The sequence below is a fragment of the Venturia canescens genome, chromosome 5 (assembly GCF_019457755.1).
Source record: "Venturia canescens isolate UGA chromosome 5, ASM1945775v1, whole genome shotgun sequence".
NCBI lineage: Eukaryota > Metazoa > Arthropoda > Insecta > Hymenoptera > Ichneumonidae > Venturia > Venturia canescens.
Window position 1 is genome coordinate 17,413,342 of NC_057425.1, and position 14,705 is coordinate 17,428,046.

General features: G+C 33.3%; 2 protein-coding genes across 2 annotated transcripts in view; one reads left to right on the forward strand and one right to left on the reverse strand.

Moving 5' to 3' along the window:
- Ect3 (Ectoderm-expressed 3) overlaps positions 1 to 14,705 on the reverse strand; it is a 251,245-nt gene that overhangs the window by 32,172 nt on the left and 204,368 nt on the right. The gene's annotated exons all lie outside the window — the stretch shown is intronic.
- LOC122410564 (origin recognition complex subunit 6-like) overlaps positions 1 to 14,705 on the forward strand; it is a 158,075-nt gene that overhangs the window by 23,801 nt on the left and 119,569 nt on the right. The gene's annotated exons all lie outside the window — the stretch shown is intronic.

The window sequence follows — 14,705 nt, forward strand, 5'->3', positions numbered from 1 at the left end:
TACTTGCCGGTAGCTCACCGGCGTTTTTCTAAGCTCTTCTTCCACGGATTTCGGTACGCGACGGATCGATTGTGATCCTCACACTTTGGACAAATCATCGGCTCTCTTCATAATTTTTTATTCTTCTACCTTCACTTTCATCGGGAGTGTTGCGCCTCACAACCGTGGCACTTTGGGACAATATTCGGGAAATTATTATTGAATTCCTTCGGCTAATTTCATTACGAAATCTCTCCTCTTCGGTTTGGTACGTTGTGCAAGACACCACGTGCTTCTTAATTAGCTCTACTTCCTAATCTTCAATCATTCGTTTTCTAATTCAATTGAGTGCGCGTTTTAGTCTTGCGATTTACGCCCGTGGAATTAAACCGTTCACTTCGATTGTTTTCCGGCATTATCTAAAGTTCTCCTTCACTATCGGAACCGAATTCGTAACGGCTCTCTTCGAACACCTCTCCGCCATATTGGCCACCTGTGGACTCTTCGAGATACTTCGATTGTGAACTCTTCGATCTGAATAAAACTGTGATATTTTTGACTAATTTTTACACGGAAATCTTGAGCTTCGCCTTCATTCTTTTTTCTTTCACCCGGCCATACAACTATCCACGATTCCATCCTCACAAACCAGGAAATATCCTATCAAAAAATTACAAAATCTTTCATTTTTATCATACCCGCTTAAATCGACAGTATACTAGATTCGTTAGAAATGGATATTTTTTGAACGTGTTTTTCTTTTAGTACGTGAAATGACAATCAGATAAATGAAAAATATATAAGTATGAAAATGAAAAAAAGAAATAATCGCGCAGTTATTGCCCACATAGGACCTCGTGCCAAAAATTTGCCATCGTGCCAATTTTTTCGTGGTTTGTGGACAACGAAAACAAATACTTCTCAAATTTCCAGCTTTTTAAAAAGTGTCCTTCTCAATGAAAAAAAAATAAATTTTTTCAATTTTGTTGAAAATTACGCGAAAATTAACGTGGGCCATTGAGAAAGTTGTTTTATTAGAAAGTATGTGCGAAAACCGAAACTTTATCTTTTGACATTTTTTTTGTGTGACCATTAGTTTTCAATACACAGAGAATTGAAAAAAAACGGAAAAGCAAAAACTGTGAGTAAAATTGAGCAGTTAAAAATTTGAAATTATTTGTAGATATTTCTGACACTTCAAACGACACACCAAAAGTTTATGAAGTCATTTAGAGATTGTAAAAAATTGGGGTGGCCCACTTGATATGGAATACCCCATATAGTCACCTTTTATCCGAATGCATTGAAAGTTTAATTGGTGATATATAAATATGTGCTTCTTTCTATGAAGAGATTCAAACAAAATTAAAAGTTTCCATCTGCCTTTTAAATATTCCAGTCAAGTGTAAGAATGAGGTAAGTTAGTCAATAAACAAATACTAGAATTATCTATTTTTACTATAAATTAGTTATTATGCATTTCGACATCGTTAAAAAGTATCAAAACCTGATAAACAAGATCGTCTGCATTTACAGTGATCAAACTTCTGAAATGATAGGAAGATTAGATCATTGGTTCTGATTCTTTCGTTCAATTTATGTTTTGTCTCAAAAAAACATTTTAATTTCTCATGCTATATTGGAAATGCTGTCCTCTCCTAAACCCGTATACGTCAAGTGAAAAAAGTGAAACTGAACATTTTGGTGTTACTCACAATCAGATTGGGTGATCGATATTTCATATTATCACTTTCACAGGTAAGTAATTGAATTTAAACCCTTTTCTGTAATGCAAAATTTATTTGTTTTATTCACGATCGTATTCACGCCGCAATAATTATTCAAAATGATTTGTTTTCAAAATTCAATGGAGAATCTTAAATGGTTCACTGAAATTGTATGAAGGGCGAAATGTTTTTTTTTATGTATAAAGCTGTGAAAACATTTTCCGAACATAATTAAAATGCACATGATTTTGAAATAAATTTCTCTACAATTTATCGGCAAATCTATAATCAATAAGGATTTCTGTTACTATTTTGGAATTTCTCACTATTGACACGTTTCTTTGTATTATCCGCGAGTTCGTTATGAACACAGGAATGTTTTATTTTCACTAGTTTATTTATTTTTGCTCGTCTTAATATGCATTGTAAATATGATTGTTTAGTTTATCTCCATGCAGCATATACATATACATATAAGCGAAAATCATTATAACTAGAAAGTTCTTGATTTCAAGAAAAAATAAGATGAAGCATAATTATCTTGAGACAGCTTTTTTAAAAATTTAAAGTTAATAGTTCCCTGTAACATAACTTTTATCAACATTTTGAAATAATCCCATGATGACACATTTTGTAGAAAGATCGAAAGCTTTGCGGGTAAGATATCTATAGAAATTCGGGGGACAACGGTCCAACAGTGTAATTTTTTTGAGAACTCTTCGAAACGTAATTGCAATCGTTGACAAAATTTAAATGAATTTTCAAATATTGCGGAAAGAAACTACAACACGAATCAATATCTCGAACAGCAACAAAATGTGAAAAAAATTGAATTATTATAAATGAAGCAAGTTATTATAAATGAAGCATTTATATTGTAACACGTATTAGAAAAGTCCAAACGAAAAAATAATCACCAAATATTGGCTACGTGCATCGATTTAGAATGTTCAAAACTGTAAAGTTACATGTTTGTCGACTACAGACAAAGAATTACGCACTCTCTAGTTCTCGAATTTTCGGTTTTGTTTACATCGAAACAGTGGATGCGCGCGTGACGTACGCACCAGTTCTTTTCGTCTAGCGTCTGTGGTAACACGTGCTTACGAGTGTCTCGTCCGTCGTGCTGTTCAAAAGTGTTTCTGCATTATTTCTGCCGGCGTATCAATATATTCATTATTCATTTGCTTTTTTTCTTATAGCTTAGTTGTCTGAGGCAATAGTTCTAATATTTAGTATTGTACTTTCAGTGTTTGATACCTTTTTCTACATCGCCAAAAACTTCAGTGTTCACACATCGTTTCATTACTTCATTTCTTTTTCTTATATTTTCGATATTTTCTCATTTGTTGTAAACTTTATATCAGTGCGTGTGAATTCTTTGACATTTTGTGCATCACGACATTAATATGCCACCAAGACCCCAAAGACGACTGCCCTTGTCGAGTCGCATTAAGGACGGTCGAATATATCACAAAAGTGGTACATCCCGAAGTGGCAGAACGATGTAAGTTAAAATAACTATTGACAATTTTTCTTTTCGATATTTACATATGGACGTTTCTATTTGATCTTGCTTTTAATTTTGAGATTAACTACAAAAACCATTATGTGTTCCGTTGAAGAGCCATCGTAAAATAAAAAATGAGCAATTCATTACTAAAGGTTATAAAAAAAAACCATTTCAAACGCAATGAATAAAAAAATGAATCTGTTAAATCATGGTAATGCGTGAAAAACGTTTGGTTCAAAGGAACAAAACGTGGTCAAATAAATGCAAAAGTAACGAGTACATCGGATGACGAGTGAAAAAAATTCAAAACATAATGGTATGTAAAAAAAATTACGAAACCAACTGTAAATAATTTCAACAAAACAATTAAGAAAAGCTTTCACAAATCATGAAAAAATATTATATTAAAAAAAATACAAATCTGTAATTATATTGTAAAGGAAAAAAAAAATTCAAATAGGACGTGAGAAATTCATTCTTACGGGAAGCACCCGGAACTTGAGAAAGTTCAAGTGAATCAAAAAAGTTACCATCTGAGTTATGTGCAGCACTACAATTTGTGGCATCAATCGGAGGATAAGTATTTTATTAGTATATAATACATAATTTTTCACAATATGAAATTGTTCTGAGAAACGTTCAAATCCAAAAAAAAAATCGCATCGAAGGTAAAAGTCATTTGTGGCAGAGACTTACTTAGAAGAAAATCGATTCTTCTCAGACTTTCAGGATCCCCTGGTATTCACAATATTCGACGTCGATTTCGTATCGGTACAAATTATGTTTAAATATGTGCTAAAAGTACTTGTCCGGCCCATCACTTTTCATTCAAATTGCTCATTCAAATAAAAATCAGGGCTCTTCTAGATCTGATGGATCACATCTATGCGTACAGAGGGAAACAGAGGGAATTCAAAAAATTACCTCCAAGAAATTTTAACTTAATTGCATTCATTATAAAAAAATGCAAACAAATTTTTCTGTGATATCCAAGAGATATTATTGCGTATTTATGAAAAAGTATCCTTCGCACGATAAGCATTGTCCAGCTTCCAACTCCCCAGTTTATATTGAAATGACGGCAATTTTTACTACACGTTTTCTTCTTCAAACGAATTTTATTCGTTATAGAAACTAATCTATTCTATTACTGAAGATATTCAGCTGATAATAAATCGCAATTCAATACATTTTCGAGCAGATTCGTCTGTACAATTTCGTTTTTTTATGGTCACGTACACAATTGCACTTTGTTGAAATCAACATTAAAAAATGAGTGCGACACGGGCATTTCTTGAAATTCGATGAATAGTGATTCCCTAGTGTATTACTATATACCCTTTCTTAAAAAAAAAATTTCCATATATCGGAATGTAAAGCCTCTATCCGTTGCAATGGTTTTGTTTACTCGATGCCATGAATTGTTGCGAAGAGATAGTTGCCGCCGAGCATATGTGGAATGATGTCCAAATTCAAGTGGGCGTGTAGCAGCGTTAATGCTAGTTCCATAAAAATAACGCAGAAATTAACGTCTAGTGTGATTTTTATTTGAATGAGCAATTTGAATGAAAAGTGATGGGCCGGACAAGTACTTTTAGCACATATTTAAACATGATTTGTACCGATAGGAAATCGACGTCGAATATTGTGAATACCAGGGGATCCTGAAAGTCTGAGAAGAATCGATTTTCTTCTAAGTAAGTCTCTGCCACAAATGACTTTTACCTTCGATGCGATTTTTTTTTTGGATTTGAACGTTTCTCAGAACAATTTCATATTGTGAAAAATTATGTATTATATACTAATAAAATACTTATCCTCCGATTGATGCCACAAATTGTAGTGTTGCACATAACTCAGATGGTAACTTTTTTGATTCACTTGAACTTTCTCAAGTTCCGGGTGCTTCCCGTAAGAATGAATTTCTCACGTCCTATTTGAATTTTTTTTTTCCTTTACAATATAATTACAGATTTGTATTTTTTTTAATATAATATTTTTTCATGATTTGTGAAAGCTTTTCTTAATTGTTTTGTTGAAATTATTTACAGTTGGTTTCGTAATTTTTTTTACATACCATTATGTTTTGAATTTTTTTCACTCGTCATCCGATGTACTCGTCACTTTTGCATTTATTTGACCACGTTTTGTTCTTTTGAACCAAACGTTTTTCACGCATTACCATGATTTAACAGATTCATTTTTTTATTCATTGCGTTTGAAATGGTTTTTTTTTTTATAACCTTTAGTAATGAATTGCTCATTTGAAGCAAGTTTCGAGAGAACAGATCGAACAACTTCTTATAAATCATCGTGCATTCGTGTTTTGAACTACATGAGTGTCACATAGGGTTTCACTGAGACTACTGTCCAGGTGACATCAAACATAAATGTACTTGTCACCAATTTTTTAACAACATTCGTGCTGTTACTTATGGTTTGATTTGACTACTTTTTGTGCACTGTGAACTTGAAAAAATTTTACAGGATATTGGAAAATCAAATTCTTCATGTTAGGGCACAATATAGATGACATTCTGTTATTGTTAATTCATTTTTTGTTCGTACCAAGAAATGCACACTACATGTATGAGTAACATATATGTAGGGTTTATTCACTGAGACTACCGTTCAGATGTAATGATCATATTATCACCCATCAGAGTGTATTTGTGAAAAGACATTTATTGAAAAATGTTTTAATTAAAATTATTCCCTGTCTCATTGAAAGAGATAACAAAAAAAAGGAAACAAACATTTTTTAATCAAATTACGGCTAATTTATTTAAAAACTCAAAAAATTAAAACGAATAATAAATTTCAATGTCGTTAAATAACGACAGGATTTCAATGACTAAGGCACTCGAATCTTTTTTCAAGATAACGCGATATTGATCGATTAGAATAATTAAATCCAACATAGGGGGTTACCCCGCATGGCGGCCGAATTTTGTAGGGTTTTTTCGCAATTTTCTTGCGGCAAAGAAAAAAAACATAGACTTTTGAAATTTAAAGGGTTTATTCAATGGTATTTCAACTCGATGGTAGAATTTTTTAACTCTGATATCTCTGGTAGATTCGGTGCAAAGCTACTCCACAGGAACCTATATGTTTCTTCATAGTCTCCACGATTCCAGGGGATCGGTTTATCTGAAATCAAAAAACCAAGGAGCGTTTGGATTAGTAAAGCAGTGGTTATCACCTGAATTAAAATTATACAGAAATATTAAACATTGAAGGATTTTTCCGTTTAGAAAAACCTTATTTTAATTTTTCAAAATGTTGCATAGCTCAATAATCCTTCAATTTCGATATTTCTGTATGATTTTAGTTCAGGCAATAGCCCACTGCTTTACAAATCAAAACGCTTCTCGGTTTTTTGATCGCAGATAAACGGGACCCCCGGGAATCGTGGACACCATGGAGAAGCATATGGGATCCTGTGGATTAATTTTACACGGAATTAACTCGAGACATCAGAGTTAAAAATTCTATCATAAAGTTGAAATACCAATGAATAAACTCTTTAAATTTTAAGTCTGTGTTTTTTTCTCGTCGCAAAAAATCGAGGAAACCCCAAAAAATGCGGCTGCCATAGGGGGTGACCCCCTCAAGCCGAATCAGTTTTTTTGAAAATAAAAATCGTTTTATTATGCATGCAAGTTGTTTTAGGTATTTTAATACCCACTAGGGTGGTAGTTATTTGGGATCAAATTTATTTTACCCTTTTCGCCCCCTAAATTGGTTCGAAATACATAAAAAGTAATGCTGTAATTTTGTCAGATTTGTAGAACAATGCTCAACCCTCGACCATGGGGGTTGAAGTTTTCTGTTCATAATACATGGAATTTTTCTGCGTTTGTGGTCACGATTATACTGTGGGCCTCAATACATTTGGAAAATCTTGAAATTTCCATAAATTGTTTTACAAGCATGTTGCTACACGAAAAAAATTTTCAAAACTCCTACCCTTAAAATGTTGTATAGCATCACTATAAGAACCCATTAATGCGCAAAACGACAATTTTGGACACACAATTTCAAGTACGCAGTTTTAATTAAAGAACAAAATCTGATATAGGGGGTTTTTGAGAGTGCTCTTTCAGAATCTTGCATTTATTTTGTAAAATTAAATCAAAATCTTCATTATTTATTTGTTTTTAATTGAAAAGTCAAGATTTTCTAACATTTTTTTTTTCAAAGCGATTTCCCTTACTGTTGCTGCTCTCAAATAACCATATTATCGCCAGCAAAGATGTTCTTAAGGTCTGACGAGTCCAGAACACTGGTTATAAACACTTTTTTCTTACTCAGTTTTTGCATAATGGCGGCTTTTGCAAAACAGCATGATGAAAATCTGTATGATTTTTTTTCTCAAAAGTCTTGACATAACAAAGAAATGTTCCAGAACAAAAAGTATTGAGAATCTTCTAAAGAGTACGTGTGATTTTTTTCAAAAATTTTCTAGCTATTTTTGTATTTTTCAATTTTGATAAATTTTTAAAATATTTAAAAGCTTTGAAAAGATTCACATTCTTTGGATGATTCTAAACAATTTTTGTTATATAATTTTTTTTTTTCAAGTTGAAACTTTTTTAGAAGAAAATTATGAACCTATTTATTATTCGATGGAAAATAATTTTTTTTTCAAAAAGTTTCAACTTTACAAAAAAATTATATAACACAAATTGTTTAGAATCATCCGAAGAATGCGTGTGAATCTTTTCAGAACTTCAAAAATTTTACAGAATTAATCGAAATTGAAAAATACAAAACTAGCTAGAAAATTTTTGAAAAAAATCAGGCGTATTCTTTAGATGATTCTCAACACTTTTTGTTCTGTTACATTTCTTTGTTAAGTTGAGTCTTTCGAGAAAAAAAATCACGCATATGCTGTTTTGCAAAAACTGCCATCTTGGAAAAACTGAATGGGAAAAAAGTATTTATACATACTTTTATAATACTGGTTATAACCAATGTTCCGGAAAGGTCAGACATTGAAAACACTTTTGCTGGCCTTAATATGGTTATTTGAGTGCAGCAACAGTAACGGAAATCGATTTGAGGGAAAAAAACGTTCAAAATTTTTGACTTTCCAATTCAAAACGCAAAAATAATGAAGATTTTGATTTAATTTTAAAAAATAAACGCCAGGTTCTGAAAGAGCACCCTCAAAAACCCCCTATATCAGATTTTGGAGAATTTTTCTTTTGTTTTAAAGTCAAAACTGCGTACTTGAAATTGTGTGTCCAAAAATATCGTTTTGCGCATTAATGGGTTAGTATGATAATGCTATACAACATTTTAAGGATAGGAGCTTTGAAAATTTTTTCCGTGTAGCAACATGCTTGTAAAATAATTTCTGAAAATTTCAAGATTTTCCAAACGTATTGAGGCCCACAGTAAAATCGTGACCACAGACGCAGAAAAATTCCATGTATTTTAAACGGAAAACTTCAACCCGCATGGTCGAAGGTTAAGCATTGTTTTAAAAGACCCCAAATAACGACCACCCTAATACACACATATACACACACGCGAACATATTTTATTTCGAACTTAAATTTTACTTTGTTGGAATTGAAGTGAAAACTCTCCGTGATTATCAATTTAGTCTTTTTGATGAAAAAATTTCCACCAATGCAAAATGAAAAAAATACTGATTGCCTCAGTTTCGATTTGCAAATAGAAATTTTGTAATCAAGCACTTTCGAATAATCTGTTATGCGTTTACAGAAAATGCGATTATACTGCCTTTCTATATTTTTGTAGTCCCTGGCTCTTTTTCGTTATTCATGTTGTGGGTTATTTTATTACAAGACGATGCCGCGTCTTTAGATATTCTGCAATAACAAACATCGACAAGTCTGATGATACAATCAGAGAGAGAGAGCTGATGAGAAAGAGCGGAGGCATGGATTTTTATTTCTAATGTTTCAGAATCCGGACTACATCTCAAGATATATATAGAAAAAATCTCTAACCTTTCTAAATATTTTTACCATCAATCCGAACGTTGTTGACAATTTTCGGTTTTTTTTCCGTTACACAACACTCTTGGATTCCTCGGTCTTTATCTCTTTCTTCTTCACTTTTTTCTCTCCACTTTCACTAAAACATTGTACTGCTTTTATTTATTTTCTACAGAACCGGAAAAAATTGGAACAGTTTCGGTGAATTGTAACATTCGCGATCTTTATAACCTCATTTAGTTAGCATTGAAATAACACACCATACGTCATATCATAACGGAAATATATAGGTATATACTTGTACTACCGACCGGGATATCGGTGAACTGTCAAATTCGCGATCTTTATAACCTCATCATCTATCAGCATAAACAACACACCATACGTCATACGACACGAAAATATATAGGTATATATTGGAATTATGGCACCAGGAAAAAAATATATCGGTATATAAAATGTATTATGGCACCAGATTTGACACTAGATATAAAACAAATAAACATCAAAAATGTGTGCGAAAATCCGACCCATTTTTTGATGCAATTAAAAAATAAATAATTAATATCTCTTCAACGCGTCAAGCCACAGAGTTCGATGAGGTCCCAATCGAAAGAAAAAAAATAATAAAAAATATGTCAACGTATAATATTCTCCGAAATGATATAGTTAATTAATTATTGAAGAAACAAATTTTGAAAATTTTCGAAAACAATTGGAAACGCTATCGCTCCGGTAAAGAGTCTCTGGCAGGAACTCGTCATATCTTATAAATGTACTTGTCTCAGAGCCGCTGCCGCGACTCTAGATATTTATCCAATGTTTTAGCAAATTTGCATTGTGTATTACGGTATGCTAAACGAGTATTGCGGGTTATTAGTTTTTCTGTTCTTAAACTTTCTTTAGCATGCATAATAATATTGCTCTCATGTGAAAACATACGCGAAAGCGACAATACATATAGTGTGAAACATCTAAAAGAATTTTGTTTACATCTCACGGTAGCCTCTAGCGACCGTGCTTTGTTTCCCTGCTTCCTCTCCTCTTCTTTTATTTCTTATTATTTGGATCTATCATTTATCATTATTTGTTATTACTATTTTTACGTTATATCCATTATATATTTTTTATTGCAGCTTATTTACATTTTCATGTCTTTTCATTTTTTATTCATTCGGTCATATGCTTTATTATTTTATTGCTTATATATTTATTCGAGAATATATTTGTATATTTTATATTTTTATTTTCGAACGTCAAGTTTTCTATCCTGTAAGACTGATTTGTACTGTTCATTGCCGATGTTTCAATAGGGCACCGTTAAACTTCTCCCCCCCCCCCCTCCCCCTCTCCCTCTCCCTCCCCACCGTTTCAAAACGTCTATACCATATTTTTATGACGTTATACAATCTTGAAAATATTCCAACTTGTCGAAATTTCTATCCTACTATCTTTTTCTATTGCGCACTTCATGTCGAAGGTTCCCATACAATAATGAAAGCAAACCTCATTTCAATTTCATTTAATCTCACAGTTTCCTGCGCTGTAAGCATAAAACAATTTGTCAGGGCACCGCAAAAATAGTTAATGGGATAATAGAAGATGGCTATCCCCATTCCGAATTCTGCATGCCAGACAATAAGTTCGAACTTATTAGTCGTTTCAAAGAAGCTTTGTCCGAAGCTCTTGCCCTATACTGGTACAGATTGAAAGATCTCTACGACACACTGGCGATTGTGTAAGTTTTTTGCATGGTTTTAGTCCTGCCATTCTATATGTTCAGTATAATTTGTTAAATTGTTCTGTTAAATCGTTAAAAATTGTTCAAACGACAAATGTAAAACTGTTTATTTTATTCATCAATGCACGTAAATGAAAATGCATCTGATCTGTGATTTTATGTCTCACTTTCCTAACTACACATAATATCTCATAATGCTTATTTCACATCGGATTTCTTCATCTGTCTCTTAAGGACCATAGTCTTTTTTTTTAATACGAGTCGAAATTTGTTCCTTCGAACTTAAGAAATGTTCTTTCTATTTGGTTCGGTACATACTGTGCACGAGTCACCTCACTAGCACTGCTACCTGATAACTTGATTTTGATAAAATATTTTTATTGTATCGATTGATTCATAAATTGTGTAAGACGCGTCACTAAGACAATTAGATCAATGCACTATTGTTTCTCAGTTTACTAACAGAAATCGTCATTCTTAATATTTTTGGTATTTTACGCATACAGTCATACAGAAGCGGCCCGTTATGTATCTTTTCGAAGCATACGGTCATTTATGCGAAAATGCAGAAGAAGCCATTACCCTCCTAACCCACGGACCATCAGAGAATTTGTGGAACATCTTTCTGATCCGGCAAATACAAGGAATGTTGAGTACGGCAATGGTCGGCTGTCAGTGCGATTAATAACAGATCAAAGCGGTGCACAACATGCATTACTTTTTGATGAGAATTTCGTGCATCAAGAAATGACGGATGTTACGAAATTACTCATCGACGCGACTTTCCGCTCAAGGCCCAGAGTTCAAGATGTGATTCAGTTAATGACCATCATAGGAATCAAATTAAATCATGTGAGAGTTTTCTCATAATTCGTACATTGCAATGTAAAGCTGATTGACGTGTCTTGCAAAGTTATTTCAATTCTTTTGTTTCCCGTCTTTTCACCCGTTTTATGATTTTTAAGATTAGCTCCATGGTTTGCCCATTTTTCCTTCTACTTTTCTTTTCCGTTGATAATTTTTTAGAGTGTTCTTTTCATCATAATCTCAAATAGTAAAATGATTCTACGATTCCTAACTTGACTTTGACAGGCCTGAAATGGTTTATTTCTCATGTGTGCTGAATTTAATGGCAAAGAAAATTTTGCGATTTAAAATCAATTTTTTTTATTCATGTATCCTCACATAATTCTTAGTTTGATTCATTTAATTTGAGAAACACATAATTCTTAGTTCGATTCATATCATTTTTTTTTCAATTTAGTACAAATCAGAAACAAACCGTTTCAGGCCTGTCAAAGCTGAATTGAGAATCATAGAATCAGTATCATTTGGGATTATACTAAAAAAAATATTGAAAAAAGATTGATTTAAAAAAAAAAAAAAAAACAGGAAATGGGCCCACAATGAGACTTGCCTTAAAAATCGTAAAATGAGTTCGCGTACCATGGAGAATTTTAAAATTAAACGAAAAATGAAAAATGGTCAGGGTCACGGGCTAGATGAAATGGCGTGGAATGCCTCATATATTTCGTGTTTACACATTTGTTTTTGATTATATTTATTTTTATGGTTTATAGGGGTTTCCTTTCATATGGTGTTTAATGACACGAAAAACGCAAGTGGCATATGTTGCATGTTTGCGTTACGTGAAAGACCACGTATTGCATAGAAATAACATTATCCTTGCCATGACCGATTTCGAGCGTGGATTAAGGAATGCCATTGTAGAAATCTTCCCAACCGCTCATGTTACAGGGTGTAATACACATCATTATCGCGTAAGTATCAATGATATGGTATGATTGCTTAGCAAATAAATCTCTTGAGAATATACTATCCATACTACAAGAATGACACACGAACGATGGAGAATAACATTTTATTATTTCTTGAATTCTGATTATTGTACCATAAACAGATATACTAGCACATCCATTTAATTTCTCTTAAAGATGAATTATTTAAAAGTAGTTGATTACGAGTTTGATTGATCTATTTATGCCCTTGGATTCACACTCAAAATGATTGTGCATTCGCAACCACGTTGTGTGATTTTGAATTCATAAAAGAATATTCTTTAAAGACTCCTGTTTTCTTTCAAGTGCATATGCATCTCGATCAAATTAATAACCATTTTCCAAGAAAATGTTAAATGCGTAATCCAGAATATTAACGATGCGTTTGAAAGAGTCAATTTTTTAGAATGAAGACATTAGAGCCGTACGTTTTATTTTGGATTTCAGGCGATATATAAAAAAGCTAGGAGCCTCGGCCTTCGAAACGTACTTAGTACAAATGAAGAAGCCAAAAATTATTTTAAAAAAGTTCTGGCCCTAGCTTACTTGCCCGCGCATATGATCACTAACACGTTCCGAGATCTTACGAATAATTTATCGGCTCCGGTCAAAAGACAATTACGCCAGTTTATAACATATTACACGCGATATTGGCTGGGGATCACCACACCGGAAGGCTTCAGTGTCTATGGGCTCAGTCGGCGAACAAACAATATCATAGAATCCTACCACAGCCGACTTCTTCACAGAATGGATACTCGCCCTGGACCTTGGGATTTCATATGTTAGTTTATTTGTAGCTGACTGCAACGATACGGAACTCATTTCTACCATTAAGCGACTTTAGTCCCGTTATTATGTATGTAGTGGTATTATATTCATTGCATTTTTTTCAATAGGCAAGTTGCTGAAACTTCAATCAGATGTTCGTACGGATATCGAGAAATTGAAAAATAACGCACAAATCGGCAGGCATGCGAGATACAGCTCGATATTCAAGCAGCGACAATTGATCAGAGGTTTAATCTTTTTAAAGCAACTTAATTCAAATATAAGGTATTTCATTTTTTGGGTAAAATTTTTTTTCTCACCCATCGTGCTCAAAAATCTTAAGTTGATTCCCAAAATCGAAACCTCGCGAAAGAGGAGCATTGTCAAAAAATATTTATCGGACGCAAATTGAATTTGAAAGTTTCCATTCTATTTTACATTGGAAAAAATGTGGCTCTTATTTACTATTTAATGGCAATTTTTCAATTTCATTCAAATGGATTCCATTTTTCATAAGATTGTCAACTTTTAATAATATATTCAACAGTTATATCAATCATGGTGACGGTTCGAAGAAACGGGAAACTTCCAAATTGAATTCGTGACCAATAAATACTTTTTGACGACGCTCTCCTTTCATAAGGCTTCATTTTTGTCTATAACTCGAGATTTTTGGGCCCGATGGGTAAGGAAAATAAGTTACTCTAAAATGAACCACCTTTATATGTACTATTTGACATTATGTTATATTAGTATTGCATTATAGACATATCAGTCAAATTCACGTATATTATGTAGCTTGGCGAAAACTCCATATGTTGGAGATTTCGGTCCATGAATTCTTGGATAAAGCCGCTGCCTTAAAGGGCAACATTGATGCGATCCTCACTCAACAAAGAGATGAGGAAGAAAATGACGAGGCACATGAAAATGAGTTGCAAGAGCCGTCAGTGGTGCGACAGCCAGGTAAACTTGTTTGTTTGAGTTGATGTAGGTTGTGACGTGACATTTTGAGCCACGCCACTCGTACGGTTCCGTGTCGACCAATGGACCGGATTTACGGTCCTACTTGACCGACGCACGCAGACTCACGAGTCTCCGCCGATCGGAGACTCAACTGGCGCAGAGGCGAAGTATTTTAGTTGGTTTTAGTTTATTAAGTAGGATTCTGTCTCTTCGGCGAAACGCATGTAATTTCATCAC